The sequence below is a fragment of the Ceratotherium simum genome, chromosome 2 (genome assembly GCF_057802395.1).
Source record: "Ceratotherium simum simum isolate JZ-2026a chromosome 2, ASM5780239v1, whole genome shotgun sequence".
Lineage (NCBI taxonomy): Eukaryota > Metazoa > Chordata > Mammalia > Perissodactyla > Rhinocerotidae > Ceratotherium > Ceratotherium simum.
Window position 1 is genome coordinate 46,468,142 of NC_141901.1, and position 15,119 is coordinate 46,483,260.

General features: G+C 47.0%; 3 non-coding genes across 3 annotated transcripts; 1 reads left to right on the forward strand and 2 right to left on the reverse strand.

Moving 5' to 3' along the window:
- Positions 1-4,862: 4,862 nt before the first annotated feature.
- On the forward strand, positions 4,863-4,933 carry TRNAG-CCC (transfer RNA glycine (anticodon CCC)). The gene has a single exon. It is a non-coding gene; the product is annotated as a tRNA-Gly (tRNA).
- Positions 4,934-7,102: 2,169 nt separating this feature from the next.
- Positions 7,103-7,173, reverse strand: TRNAG-CCC (transfer RNA glycine (anticodon CCC)). The gene has a single exon. It is a non-coding gene; the product is annotated as a tRNA-Gly (tRNA).
- Positions 7,174-13,311: 6,138 nt separating this feature from the next.
- On the reverse strand, positions 13,312-13,383 carry TRNAE-UUC (transfer RNA glutamic acid (anticodon UUC)). Its single transcript has one exon. It is a non-coding gene; the product is annotated as a tRNA-Glu (tRNA).
- Positions 13,384-15,119: the final 1,736 nt, after the last annotated feature.

Consider the following 15,119-nt stretch of genomic DNA (forward strand, 5'->3'; position numbering starts at 1 on the left):
CCATGGAATAGTATTAAGCAGTAACAAGAAATGGACCACCACGAAAGGCGTGAAAGAACCTGACATTCGTATTGCTAAGTGAAAGAAGCCAATCTGAAAAGACCACACGCTGTGTGATTCCAACTATACGACATTGTGGAAAAGGCAAAGCTATAGAGACGGTAAAAAAAGATCAGTGGTTGCCCGGACTTGGAGGGGAAGGCGAGAAAAATGATTAAGGGGAGGACAGGGGATTTTTTAGGGCATCGAAAGTACTCTGTACGACACAGTAATGGTGGATACGTGACGTGATCGATTTGTCAAAACTCATGGAACTGAAAAAGAGAGGGAACCTTAATGTAAACTATGAACTTTAGTTAATCGGAACCTATCAACATTGATCCATTCATTGTAACAAATGTATCATATAAATGCAAGATGTTAATAATAGGGGAAACTGTGAGCAGGGAAGGAGGGACTATGAGAACTCTCTTTGCTATCTGCTCAGTGTTTTTGTAATCCGAAAACAGTTCTAAAAATAAAGTGTATTAATTAATACAAAAACAAAGATCTCCTGACCAGAAGATTTGACTGGTGGAGGGTAAAACAAAAAGGCACGATAAAAATGATTTTCTTGTAGGTGTGACTCTCCACTTGGGGCTCATCCTTGTCCTTAATTTTACCAAGACCAGCAAACTAGGGCCTACATCCACAGGAAGGCCCCACTACCCAGCTCCCCTCATCTCGACAGGAATTCCTCCCCACAACATCCCCCTTCCCTGGGCCCCTAATGCCTCTCCCAGCGCAACTTCTGTCCTTCAGTGACCTTCTTTCTTGATCCCCACTCCATAGTGCCATGTAGCCAAAGGATAGGACAGGAGAAAAGATAAGAATAACAATGGTTTTGGTTTCAAGTATTCCAAACCTCAGAGAGCCACCAGATCCCCTTGTGGCTTCAAAGACATGCTCTGGCCAGGTGGTGGCTGCACTGCAGGTCAAGCACTGAAGCACGGGTGATCATTTCAGGGCCTGGGAGCGCTGCATAACCCCTGTTTAGACCAGTTCCTCAATGTCTTCTGCCCCCGGAATTAACTCAAGGGGTATAGTTGCCATTTTCCTCCCCTTACCGCCGCTGCCAGTGCGCGCGGAGGGCGGGGGTGGGGGGTGGGCACAGAAACCAGGTGTCTTGCCTGTGCAAAAGAGAGCACAGCAGAGACAGGTGTGCTTTGGCCGGGGACCGAACCCAGGTCTCCCACATGGGAGGGGAGAATTCTGCCATTGAACCACCAACGCCGCGCGCTTTACCTCCAGGGTGGGATTCATCAGGAAGAGTTTCAGGAAGGACTTTGAAAACACAGTTCTAAAAAGAAGTTTATACAATCCTCTTTGGTAGACATGCAGAACAAAGAGAAAAGACACTCAGAGCACAGGCTTGCGTAGGAGACTTATATCAGGCAACACTATGAACCTCTGGCATTCAAATCACAGTGCTAGAATTCAAATTCAGATCAAATTTCCCCAGTGATGATGCATTCTCTTTGCCCTCTCATTGCTTGGTGCCTCCCAAACCCTTTCCTCTCAACCTTGAGACAAACACCAGTTCTTTCCCTGAACAGGCATTCAGGACCCAGTGACTTTGTTGGGGAGGCTCACGTTTGGAGATGCGCCTGAGTTACTCCAGAAGATCTGGGTGGTAATTGAGCTTCTCTCCTCCTATGCCTCTTTTGAGTCCTTGGAAAAGGGCAAGGTTCAAAGGGTCCTGCTTTTAAACTCTTGCGTGTGAGAGAGACCTACACAAGGGTGAATAAGTGAAAAGTTCACTCTAACATTTCTTCCCTTTAACTACACCCTCTTCGGCTACTCAAGGAGGCCATGCCAGGGAAAAACAATTCGATTAGATTCTGGGTAGATGCTAGAATGTTACTCTTCTATCCAACATAAAACTTTTTTTTTTTTTGCCCTTTGCTTTTGTCTGATATTCATATTTTCACTCTTTGATTCTTTTGTTTACAATTAGCCTGGTTCAGGCCAAGCACTAACCCACGCACAAGCACCCCAGGGCCCCAGAGCCTCTCTCCTCTGATGCCTCTTTTGAGTCCCTAGAAAAGTCCAAGGATCAAAATGATCCGCTTTCAAACTCTGGTGTCTTACAGAGACCTACACGAGAGTATAAGTATAATTTGCACTCCAGAATTTATTCCCCTCACCACACCATGCCATACCCTTCCCCTCCCCTATCTGGCTCTTGACTTTTTTTCAACTCTGAAGATCCACCAGAGATCCTTTTACTACCTTACACTCAAGGACAACCTTCTTCTTCTTCTTCTTTCTTTCTTTTTTAGAATTTTAAAAGCTATCTTTGTGTTGTTGATTTCCATTTATACAAAACCTTATTCTTGATCACTGTATTCTCTACCCTTTCCAACTGCTCTGCTGGAGTTACTCTACTTTGTAGACTAATCATTCTGCTGCTGATCTTGCTCAATTTATTTTCTCGTTTGTCCGTGTGTGTGTGTGTGTGTGTGTGTGTGTGTGTTTGAGAGAGAGAGAGTTTCCTTATTTGCTTCTCTCCCTCTCTCTCTCTCTCTCTCTCTCTCTCCGTCTCTTTCCTTCATTGTTTAACAACCTTAGACTATAGAGTATGCTAGGTACTGTGCTACCTCTCGAGAATATTTTATTTACATACACAACCTTGGTTTCCCAGGAAATATGAATCTTTTTCATATGCAAATATGTCTTTGGAAGACAGAGTCAAGTAAAATGTGGTCTCGTTAGAGCACAATTAATGCCGAAATAAAAGTGGACACATGGCACACTCAATTCAGACAGCCAGGAAGGTCTTTCCAGAGGAAACGACTTCTGAACTGAGACCTGAAGGAAGAGAATGATTTTGAAGAAGGAAGCGGAAGTTGTGAGAGACCATCCCTTGTAGAGGGAAGCAAGTGCCTGAAAGCGAGCGAGGTCCTGACATGTCCAGTATTTCACTGTTGCCGGACTTGAGAATTGGCAAGAGATATTCCGATGATGAGGATGGGGGAAGCCAGAGTACATGTCATGAGTGTATTAAGACATTTTAGTGAAGGCATATGGGGACACTAGGTGGTTTTAGGCTACATGTATGTCCAGATTCGGCTGTGGAAGGGTCACTCACGATGCAGTGTGGCAAATGGATTGGAGTAGACTAGACTGGCTGTAGGGAGGCTGGCTCCTTATCTGGTTGTATTAATGGAGGTAAGAGTTGGTGGATGGAAGAGTGCAGTCATTAAGTGGCAGTAAGGCACTGGTGTACCCAATAAAGTCAAGCACGATCTGTTGATTATACTGGACATAAATTTCTGTGCTGGAAAGATGAGAGAGTATATTCAAAGAGAGTAGCAAGATGTGGTTGGGGCAGCAAGGGGCTTGGTGGTGAGGGTAAGCATACTAGGCAGGAGTAGGAACAGATTTGGGTGTTGTTTTGGTGAGTGATCAAAACACTCGTGACAGTGCACTCCTGTTGGGAGACACTGTGCCTGGGTCTGATCATAGACTGTTGAGGTAGAGGGTGGTGTGTGATGCTGACAGGAACTCACTGGTGCGTTGAGTTTTAGCATTCATGACTCTGAGATGCATATGAGGCATTGACTTGTGAATTAGGGGTTGTGAGTTGGAAGTGCAGGTTTGTAGTTTAGAAAGAGATGTGGGAATCAGTGCAGATCTGGTTGATGTAGGTGGGAATTGAAAGCATATTGACCAGAGCTGGTGTGTGTCTTGGGTGTCGAGCAGAGGGCAGATAGAGCCAAGGCTCTTCAAGGTCAAAATGAGGATCATTTTCCTTGTTGAGCTCAAGTTTATGAGTCCGCCTCCACGTAACTTGGCTTCTCAACAAGAGAAGCATGATTGCCTGTCTGCAGCTCCTGTCTTCAAAAAGTCATAACGATTACCAGTCTCAACACGTAGGGGAGCTCTCCAGGTTCCTTTCTTCAGTTTAATTTCCCCAGGGATAATTGGGGAAAGAAATCTCTCTGTATTTCAGTTTCATCAAAGGACCGATATGTTAACATTTCAACCATCAATATTTTTCGAAATCTTAGTCTGCTGCTTATATAACCGATACACTAAAGCCTAGGCTTCACATGCATCTCAGAGTCACAAATGCTAAAACTCAGCGCAACAGGGAGTCCAGTTTAGGAGATTAGATCCTCCCAAACAATTAAACATTGAGTGCAAACTTAATGTTAATCAATCTTTTAATAGTTATGATACATCACACATCCATCCAAATGCTTTGAACACCTTGAAAAGCAGACACATGCTATTGTTCTAACGATTATGAGTCTGACTCATTATTCTTCTACAAAAAAACGGCTACAAAGAACTAATTCCATTGACCAAAATTTGTTTCTTCATTATCTCTATTTTGATTTCGGCCCTTTCCTTCTTTTAATTCCAATCTAATTCTGCTTCTGCTTCTTATTTCTTCCCTGGATTAGAATTTTACTTTCCTAACCTAGCAAGTTGGATTACTGTCTCAGACTCTCCAAGGCAACAGTTTGAGGTTGACAGTTGGTGGTTCAGGATCATAAACAAGGGATCTGGATGAATTTCCAATGTTTTTCTGCAGGGGTCTGTTACACAGTTGGAAAGAGCCTTTTTCAGAATTAAAATATCTGACAAAACAGATATTTTCATATTTTAATTTGAACGTCCCCACTTTATGTTGTTGCCTGACATAAGTAAGCCTCTTTCCCAAGCCTTTGCTTCCAGTGCCTTTCTGTTTGTTAGCTCTGTCCAAAGACAACTGTGTAAACCTACTTTGGAACTTTTTTGCTTCCCGGCCTCCCAGCCTTTGGTCTCGGTAGAGATTCTTTCTAGAGATCCATCATGAGCAATGCCAACGGGAAGCATTGGTGGTTCAGTGGTAGAATTCTCGCCTCCCACGCGGGTGACCCGGGTTCGATTCCCGGCCAATGCATTATGCCTAATCTCATTTTACACACCCTGTCCCTTCGTGCCTCCTCCTTGCTTGCCTATAGCACCGGCAAGTCTGGTCATTTCGTGGTTCTGGCCACCAGGAGTAGGCAAATGAGAATAAAAGCCATAGTTCAATTCTGAGCAGAGCACCAGAAGGAGTCGGTCTAGACTGGGACTTCGCAGAGCCTTGGCGCCGTGAGGTGCTCGGGTATATGGAGTGGCGTGTGGCGTGCTATGGAGTCACCACGTTGCTCTCGAGTTCCTACCTTTCAACCCGCAAGTGTTTCTGGTGGGTCTGCGATTTTGAATACCTGGACCTAAAACCATCGTTACTTTCAGCCTTTCTCCTGGAAGATCCCAGGAACCCAAAGAGCCATCAGGTCACTGATTAGCGCGCTGGACCTTGGGCTGACCGCTGGGCCACGTCTCACTATGGAGCGAGGATCAGGAGATGAAGGTCTCGGAAGAAGAACAGCCACAGGGCCCGAGGGACACCCAGTGGCGGGGGAGGTGTCAGTGGCCCAAGGAAGGGGGAGACATGTGAGGAGGAACCCGCGTGGGTAGGAGGGGAGCTGCGGAGAGGGGGCCTCGCGCAGAGGTGGCGAGAGGCCCCGGGATCTGTACACCGGACACCGTGAACCGAATTTATTCACGTCGTCAGCCACCGCACCTCCGCGTGTCCCGAGGGCCCATCGATGTTCTGGGAAGGATTCCATGTAGCTGGCAATGTGTGTCAACAGGTGTGAGCCTGAAAATTGTATTTTTAAGAAGAGAAAACGAACTACAGAATCTGGGAACTGTTTTGTCCGGTTTTGTTTTATGCCACTTGCACGCTCCTTCGAAAGCATTGCGATTTGAGGGTCCTGGTGGGTGGGCAGGGGGGTGATTAGGTTAGAGAGACTACACGTGATTAATTTTCATCCAAAAATCTTTGGAGGATTCCCCTACCTAACTGTAGTTTCAAATAGAAGATCAGTGACATTTTGGGAGTCTTTATTCTCTTTCTACTTTAAAGATAAACCTCATTTATTCAATTTCAAGAGTTTCCTTCTTCTGAGATTGTCTTTCTACATTTTGAGTATACAACGATGGCTGTACTGTGTTGGAACCCTCCAAGTTGTTTTATTCATTTCTTTATTTTTAAATTCTCTTGGAAATCTGAAATTTCAATGAATAGATTCTGAACTATAATACACAATTTCTTGTTTTTGACTATTTCTCTGTAAACAAGAATCAGAATTTAGAAGGTTGGGGTCAGAGGGTGTAGGAGTTCTGATTTATGTAAAGGAAAATCATGGATTACTTACGTGGTGGAGTAAAGTTTTTAAAGACTGTAATGTCCCCCAATTATCCCTTCTCTGTTTGCTGAAAAAAATGTCTGCTTGGATGCCCTTCCTTACCCACTCCTGGCCTGTGAGAGGCTTCCTCCATGTTCAGTTCATCTTCTCCTCCTTCCCCTCCTCCTCCTTCTCCTTCTGGTCCTCCCTTTTCTCCTCCTCATCCTTGTTCTCCTCCTCTTCCACTTCCTTTTCCTTTCCCTCCTCTTTATTCTCTTCCTACTTATCCTTTTTCTCTTCTTCCTTTTTCTCCTTCTTCCTTTTTCTCCTCCTACCCACGCGGGTTCCTCCTCACATGTCTCCCCCTTCCTTGGGCCACTGACACCTCCCCCGCCACTGGGTGTCCCTCGGGCCCTGTGGCTGTTCTTCTTCCGAGACCTTCATCTCCTGATCCTCGCTCCATAGTGAGACGTGGCCCAGCGGTCAGCCCAAGGTCCAGCGCGCTAATCAGTGACCTGATGGCTCTTTGGGTTCCTGGGATCTTCCAGGAGAAAGGCTGAAAGTAACGATGGTTTTAGGTCCAGGTATTCAAAATCGCAGACCCACCAGAAACACTTGCGGGTTGAAGGTACAAACTCGGGAGCAACGTGGTGACTCCATAGCACGCCACACGCCACTCCATATACCCGAGCACCTCACGGCGCCAAGGCTCTGCGAAGTCCCAGTCTAGACCGACTCCTTCTGGTGCTCTGCTCAGAATTGAACTATGGCTTTTATTCTCATTTGCCTACTCCTGGTGGCCAGAACCACGAAATGACCAGACTTGCCGGTGCTATAGGCAAGCAAGGAGGAGGCACGAAGGGACAGGGTGTGTAAAATGAGATTAGGCATAATGCATTGGCCGGGAATCGAACCCGGGTCACCCGCGTGGGAGGCGAGAATTCTACCACTGAACCACCAATGCTTCCTGTTAGGCCAGTCCACAATGCATCTCTAGGAAGAATCTCTACGAAGACGGAAGGATGGGAGGCGGGGAAACAAAAAAGTTTCAAAATAGACTTACACAATTGTCTTTGGACAGAGCTAGCAAACAGAAAGGCACTCGAAGCAAAGGCTTGCGAAGGAGACTTACTTATGTCAGGCAACAGCATAAAGTGGGGACGTTCAAATTAAAATGTCAAAATATCTGTTTTGTCAGCTCACACCACAACTCTGAAAAAGGCTCTTTCCAACTGTGTAACAGACCCCTGCAGAAAAACGCTGGAAATTCATCCAGATCCCTTGTTTATGATCCTGAACCACCAACTGTCAACCTCAAACTGTTGCCTTGGAGAGTCTGAGACAGTAATCCAACTTGCTAGGTTAGGAAAGTAAAATTCTAATCCAGGGAAGAAATAAGAAGCAGAAGCAGAATTAGATTGGAATTAAAAGAAGGAAAGGGCCGAAATCAAAATAGAGATAATGAAGAAACAAATTTTGGTCAATGGAATTAGTTCTTTGTAGCCGTTTTTTTGTAGAAGAATAATGAGTCAGTCTCGTAATCGTTAGAACAATAGCATGTGTCTGCTTTTCAAGGTGTTCAAAGCATTTGGATGGATGTGTGATGTATCATAACTATTAAAAGATTGATTAACATTAAGTTTGCAATCAATGTTTTATTGTTTGGGAGAATCTAATCTCCTAAACTGGACTCCCTGTTGTGCTGAGTTTTAGCATTTGTGACTCTGAGATGCACGTGAAGCCTAGGCTTTAGTGTATCGGTTATATGAGGAGCAGACTAAGTTTTCAAAAAATATTGATGGTTGAAATGTTAACATATCGGTCCTTTGATGAAATTGAAATATAGAGAGATTTCTTTCCCCAATTATCCCTGGGGAAATTAAACTGAAGAAAGGAACCTGGAGAGCTCCCTTACGTGTTGAGACTGGTAATCGTTATGACTTTTTGAAGACAGGAGCTGCAGACAGGCAATCATGCTTCTCTTGTTGAGAAGCCAAGTTACGTGGAGGCGGACTCATAAACTTGAGCTCAACAAGGAAAATGATCCTCATTTTGACCTTGAAGAGCCTTGGCTCTGTCTGCCCTCTGCCCGACACCCAAGACACACACCAGCTCTGGTCAATATGCTTTCAATTCCCACCTACATCAACCAGATCTGCACTGATTCCCACATCTCTTTCTAAACTACAAACCTGCACTTCCAACTCACAACCCCTAATTCACAAGTCAATGCCTCATATGCATCTCAGAGTCATGAATGCTAAAACTCAACGCACCAGTGAGTTCCCTGTCAGCATCACACACCACCCTCTACCTCAACAGTCTATGATCAGACCCAGGCACAGTGTCTCCCAACAGGAGTGCACTGTCACGAGTTTTTTGATCACTCACCAAAACAACACCCAAATCTGTTCCTACTCCTGCCTAGTATGCTTACCCTCACCACCAAGCCCCTTGCTGCCCCAACCACATCTTGCTACTCTCTTTGAATATACTCTCTCATCTTTCCAGCACAGAAATTTATGTCCAGTATAATCAACAGATCGTGCTTGACTTTATTGGGTACACCAGTGCCTTACTGCCACTTAATGACTGCACTCTTCCATCCACCAACTCTTACCTCCATTAATACAACCAGATAAGGAGCCAGCCTCCCTACAGCCAGTCTAGTCTACTCCAATCCATTTGCCACACTGCATCGTGAGTGACCCTTCCACAGCCGAATCTGGACATACATGTAGCCTAAAACCACCTAGTGTCCCCATATGCCTTCACTAAAATGTCTTAATACACTCATGACATGTACTCTGGCTTCCCCCATCCTCATCATCGGAATATCTCTTGCCAATTCTCAAGTCCGGCAACAGTGAAATACTGGACATGTCAGGACCTCGCTCGCTTTCAGGCACTTGCTTCCCTCTACAAGGGATGGTCTCTCACAACTTCCGCTTCCTTCTTCAAAATCATTCTCTTCCTTCAGGTCTCAGTTCAGAAGTCGTTTCCTCTGGAAAGACCTTCCTGGCTGTCTGAATTGAGTGTGCCATGTGTCCACTTTTATTTTGACGTTAATTGTGCTCTAATGAAATCACATGTTAGTTGACTCTGTCTTCCAAAGACATATTTTCATATGAAAAAGATTCGTATTTCCTGGAAACCAAGGTTGTGTATGTAAATAAAATATTCTCAAGAGGTAGCACACTCTATAGTCTAAGGTTGTTAAACAATGAAGGAAAGAGACAGACAGACAGAGAGAGAGACAGAGAGAGAAGGAGGGAAGCAAACAAGGAAGCTTTCTCTCTCTCTCTCAAACACACACACACACACACACACACACACACACAGAGATAGACAAACAAGAAAATAAATTAAGATTGGCAGCAGAATGATTAGTCTACAAAGTAGAGTAACTCCAGCAGAGCAATCGGAAAGGGTAGAGAATACAGTGATCAAGAATAAGGTTTTGTATAAATGGAAATCAACAACACAAAGATAGCTTTTAAAATTCTAAAAAAAAGAAAGAAAGAAGAAGAAGAAGAAGGTTTTGCTTGAGTGTAAGGTAGTAAAAGGATCTTGGATGGATCTTCAGAGTTGAAAAAAGTCAATAGCCAGAAAGGAGAGAGGAAGGGTATGGTCTGGTGTGGTGAGGGGAATAAATCTTGGAGTGCAAATTATACCTATACTCTTGTGTAGGTCTCTGTAAGACACCAGAGTTTGAGAGCGGATCATTTTGATCCTTGGACTTTTCTAGGGACTCAAAAGAGGCATCGGAGGAGAGAGGCTCTGGGGCCCTGGGGTGCTTGTGCGTGGGTTAGTGCTTGGCCTGAACCAGGCTAATTGTAAACAAAAGAATCAAAGAGTGAAAATATGAATATCAGACAACAGCAAAGGGCAAAAAAAAAGCTTTACGTTGGATAGAAGAGTAACATTCTAGCATCTACCCAGAATCTATTCGAATTGTTTTCCCCTGGCATGGCCTCCTCGAGTGGCCAAAGAGGGTGTAGTTAAAGGGAAGGAATCTTAGAGTGAAATTTTCACTTATTCACCCTTTTGTAGGTCTCTCTCACACGCAAGAGTTTAAAAGCAGGACCCTCTGATCCTTGGCCTTTTCCAAGGACTCAAAAGAGGCATAGGAGGAGAGAAGCTCAATTACCACCCAGATCTTTGGAGTAACTCAGGCGCATCTCCAAATGTGAGCCTCCCCAACAGTCACTGGGTCCTGAATGCCTGTTCAGGGAAAGAGCTGGTGTTTGTCTCAAGGTTGAGAGGAAAGGGTTTGGGAGGCACCAAGCAATGAGAGAGCAAAGAGAATGCATCATCAGTGAGGAAATTTGATTTGAATTTGAATTCTAGTACTATGATTTGAATGCCAGAGGTTCATAGTGTTGCCTGATATAAGTCTCCTACGCAAGCCTGTGCTCTGAGTGTCTTTTCTCTTTGTTCTGCATGTCTACCAAAGAGGATTGTATAAATTTCTTTTTAGGACTGTGTCTTCAAAGTCCTTCCTGAGACTCTTCCTGACAAAACCCACCCTACTGGTAAACGGCAGGGCGTTGGTGGTCCAATGGCAGAATTCGCACCTCCCCCACGGGAGACCCGGGTTCGATTCCTGGCCAGTGCAAATCTCTCTCTGCTGGGTTCTCTTTTGCACAGGCAAGACAGGTGATTTCTGCCACCCGCCACTGGCAGCAGTGGTAAAGGGAGGAAAATGGCAACTATACTCCTTGAGTTAATTCCGGGGCAGAAGACATTGAGGAACTGGTCTAAACAGGGCTTATGCAGCGCTCCCAGGCCCTAAAATGATCACCTGTGCTTTAGTGCTTGACCTGCAGCGCAGCCACCACCTGGCCAGAGCATGTCTTTGAGGCCACAAGTGGGTCTGGTGGCTCTCTGTGGTTTGGAATACTTGAAACCCAAACCATTGTTATTATTATCATTTCTCCTGTCCTATCCCTTGGCTACATGGCACTATGGAGTGGGGATCAAGAAAGATGGTCACCGAAGGACAGAAGTTGCGCTGGGAGAGGCATTAGGGGCCCAGGGAAGGGGGGCCTTGTGGGGAGGAATTCCTGTGGAGATGAGGGGAGCTGGGTAGTGGGGCCTTCCTGTGGATGTAGGCCCTAGTTTGCTGGTCTTGGTAAAACTAAGGACAAGGATGAGCCCCAAGTGGAGAGTTGCACCCACAAGAGAATCGTTTTTATCATGCCTTTTTGTTTTGCACTCCACCAGTCAAATCTTCTGGTCAAGAGATCTTTGTTTTTGTATTAATTAATACACTTTATTTTTAGAACCGTTTTCGGATTGCAAAAAAAATCGAGCAGATAGCAAAGAGAGTTCTCATGTTCACGCCTTCTCTGCACACGGTTTCCCCGATTATTAACATCTTGCATTTATGTGATACATTTGTTACAATGAATGAATCAATATTGATAGGGTACGATTAACTAAAGTTCATCCTTCACATTAAGGTTCACTCTCTTTTTCAGTTCTATGAGTTTTGACAAATCGATCACGTCGTGTGTCCACCATTACTGTGTCATGCGGAATACTTTCGATGCCCTAAAAAGTCCCCCGTCGTCCCCCTAATCATTTTTCTCGCCTTCCCCTCCAAGTCCGGGCAAACACTGATCTTTTTTACCGTCTCTATAGCTTTGCCTTTTCCACAATGTCGTATTGTTGGAATCATACAGTGTGTGGTCTTTTCAGATTGGCTTCTTTCACTCAGCAATACGAATGTCAGGTTCTTTCATGCCTTTCGTGGTGGTCCATTTCTTGTTATTGCTTAATACCATTCCATGGTTTGTTCAATCCATTCACCTATTAAAGGATATCTTGGTCGCTTCCAGATTGGGGCAACTATGAATACAGCTGTTATGAATATTCGTGTGCGAATTTCTGTATGGACATGTGTTTTCAACAAATTTCAGTAAATACCCACGAGCACGATTGCTGGATCACATGGTAAGACTATGTTTAGCTTTGTAAGAAACTGCCAAACTCGCTGCCCAAGTGGCTGTATCACTTTGCTTTCCCACAAGCAACAAACGACGGCTTCCATTGCTCCACAATTCACCAGCATTTGGTATTGTTAGTTTTTTGGATTTAACCCTTCTAACAGGTGTGTAGTGGTATCCCATTGTTGTTTTCATTTGCAATTCCCTAATGACATATGATGTTGAGCATCTTTTCATATACTTAATCGCCATCTGTACATCTGTATACCCGTATGTCTTCTTTGGTGAGGTGTCTGTTCAGATCTTTTGCCCATTTTTTAATTGGGTTCTTAAATTTTTCTGATTGTTGAGTTTTAGGCTTCTTTGCATATTTTGGATACAAGTCGTTAATCAGACATGCCTTGCAGATATTTTCTCTCAGGCTGTGGCTTGTCTTTTCACACGCCTTCGCAGCGAGTGTGGAAGGGAAAAGGGAGAACGTGCGCAGTGTCTGGTGGAGTCTACGCACAGTTTAAATGCAACAGCCGTTGTAGAAGTTGTGGGATTTGACTGTGGTACCATTGTTTTGACATTCTGGCGCCGATTTTGACCCCTGCGTTCTGCTTATGGCAGCAGCGACAGTTTTCCCTTTTGTGCATACTTCACGTGCTGCCTTTGTTGGGTCAGTGAACATCAGGTCCCTCCGCCGCTTGATCTACAAAGGGGACAGCCCCCGCCTTCCCCTCAACTCTCGCGGGTATCGCCTCCAGGCACCTCTTTCCGAAGGCCTCGTAAGCGTTTTACCTGCGAACTGGGTTGGGGCGGCTCAGCCGACCGGCCCATTTTCGGGGTCCGCACCAACAGCCCGGCTCGGCTCGGCCTTGTCTCCGTTACAGAGAACTCAGCCTGATCCGCGCCGCGGGCTCGGGTGCAGCCCCACGGGGATTTGAACCTCTGCAGGCTGTGTAAACCCGAGCAGGTTGCTTAGCAGCCCTGTGAAGCCGCTGCTGCGGGCGGCTGAGCGAGAGCGGTGCGCCCTGAGAAGCGGCCCGCCATTGTCTCCCTTCCTCGGAGGGAGTGGAAGACTCGGTGCGAGGAGCTCAGGGCACCACACATCAGCAGTTGAGAGGAAGATTCGTGCGTGGGGACAGACGACAGACGGCGCAAAATGATTCCCTGACCGGGAATCGAACCCGGGCCGCGGCGGTGAAAGCGCCGAATCCTAGCCACTAGACCACCAGGGACCTGAAGGCTGTCGCGTCTTTTCCTCGCTTCCGACCAGAGTGACATTTTCTCTGCGCTCTGGGAGGCCTTGGGCCCCTGAGGGGGGTGAGGGGGTCACCCGTCTTACTAGGAATTCTTTCATAAGGCCGTTCCCTCCCTGCTTTCTCCAAAACAGGAGCCCGCAGGCGACGCACCGAGCGCCCCCGAGGCCGCCAGGTCCACCAGTCCCGGAGCGAGCTGCCTCGGCCCGGCGGCACCTCAGAACTGCCTCTGGAGAGGAGGCGCGCCTCTGCGAGGGCGCCCACGTGTGGAGAGAAGGTCGCCGGAACCGGGGAGTGGACGAGGTTGGCGGGGAGGAGGTGGGAGGCGAGGCGCCCAGGGTGAGAAGGGGCCGAGCACCGAGACCCCGGCATCTCCAGCCTCCGAAAGGACTCAGGTGGATGCAGGAAGGGAGACAGACGGCTTTCGAGCAAGTCTCCTTTCAAGGCGGCCCTCAGCTGCATTCCGGATCTTCCCGCTGCAACCTGCTGCACCCGCAGTTTTCCCACCTTAGTTGATGCCAACTCGGCCCTTCCATACGCTCAGGCCAAAAAACTAGGCGTTCTCTCCGTCGCTGGAGTTTCCCTCAGACCCCACATCCAATCAGTCAGGAATTCGTGTTTTCTCGTCTGTCAGGTGTGGGACATTGATCTACACCGGGTTTTCTCAACCTCGGCAGTGTTGATAGGTAGAGTCGGATCATTTTTTGTGCGGGAGGGCTCCGCCCGTGGACTGCAGGATGTTTAGTGACATCCCTAGGAATTGAGACTTTCATCTCGAGATCATGGGGTTTTCGGACGTTTCTTTGGCTCTGTCCTCGAAATCAGCCTCTTTTGAGCCTGTCTACGAGGGCCGGGCAGGCAGAGGGCTGGTTCCGCTCCGTGAGGTTCCTCTTGCCCCTTCTGGAACTTCACACCTCTTTCGGTTCAGCCTGCAGAGAAGCTTTAGGGGTCACTTTATTTGGCTTCTCCCGGCATCCCCGAGGAGCAGGTGCGCGGTTCCACCGGGAAGAATGAGGTTTGATTGTGGCGCCCCACCCGCGGTGCCCGTCCTCCACCCCCACACGCAGCTTTCCGGGCTCCCCGCCCCGCCCCCCCACCCCCGGTCCCGCCCGCCGGGGCTTACGCCCTGGGAGACGACCAGGCCCGGAGGGACACCTAGGGGAAACCAGGTGCCCACTTCAGTTCTGTAGAGGGAGCCAGAAAGGGTGCTGACCGGAGAGAAAGGCGGTGGAGCCTCTCTTATTGCGTAGGCGGAGGAGGGACTAAAGGGAAGAGAAGAAAAATCCTACGAGGTTTCGGAATCTACAGTTACCGAGAAGCCGACCTCCTCCGGAACCGCGGTCCCCCGTGACTGCTGACGGTGAGTGGAGTCCCGTCTCCAGCTTGCCAAAGTAGTCAAAGCGGACGACTATAGCCCGGTACCGGTGAGGAGGCAATCCCCAGTCCGCCCACTCGGTAGTACTTGAACTTCCCTACCCAAGATTTCTGTGGATGAAACTGAATACTTTTTGTTCTCTCAATTGCTCTCATTTGAAGAAAGGATCCATCCGGCGTGAAGCATGTGCAAAACCTCTGCGGTAAGAAAAGTAAGGATTGTTGAGAGTGTCACATTCCTCTCTCACCCCCTTAATTTTAACGGCACTTTCCCACGTAGAGTCCCCACGTTGGGCCCATTCTACTCCTAATGCACAGCTGGTGGAATCTAAGAGAAGTCT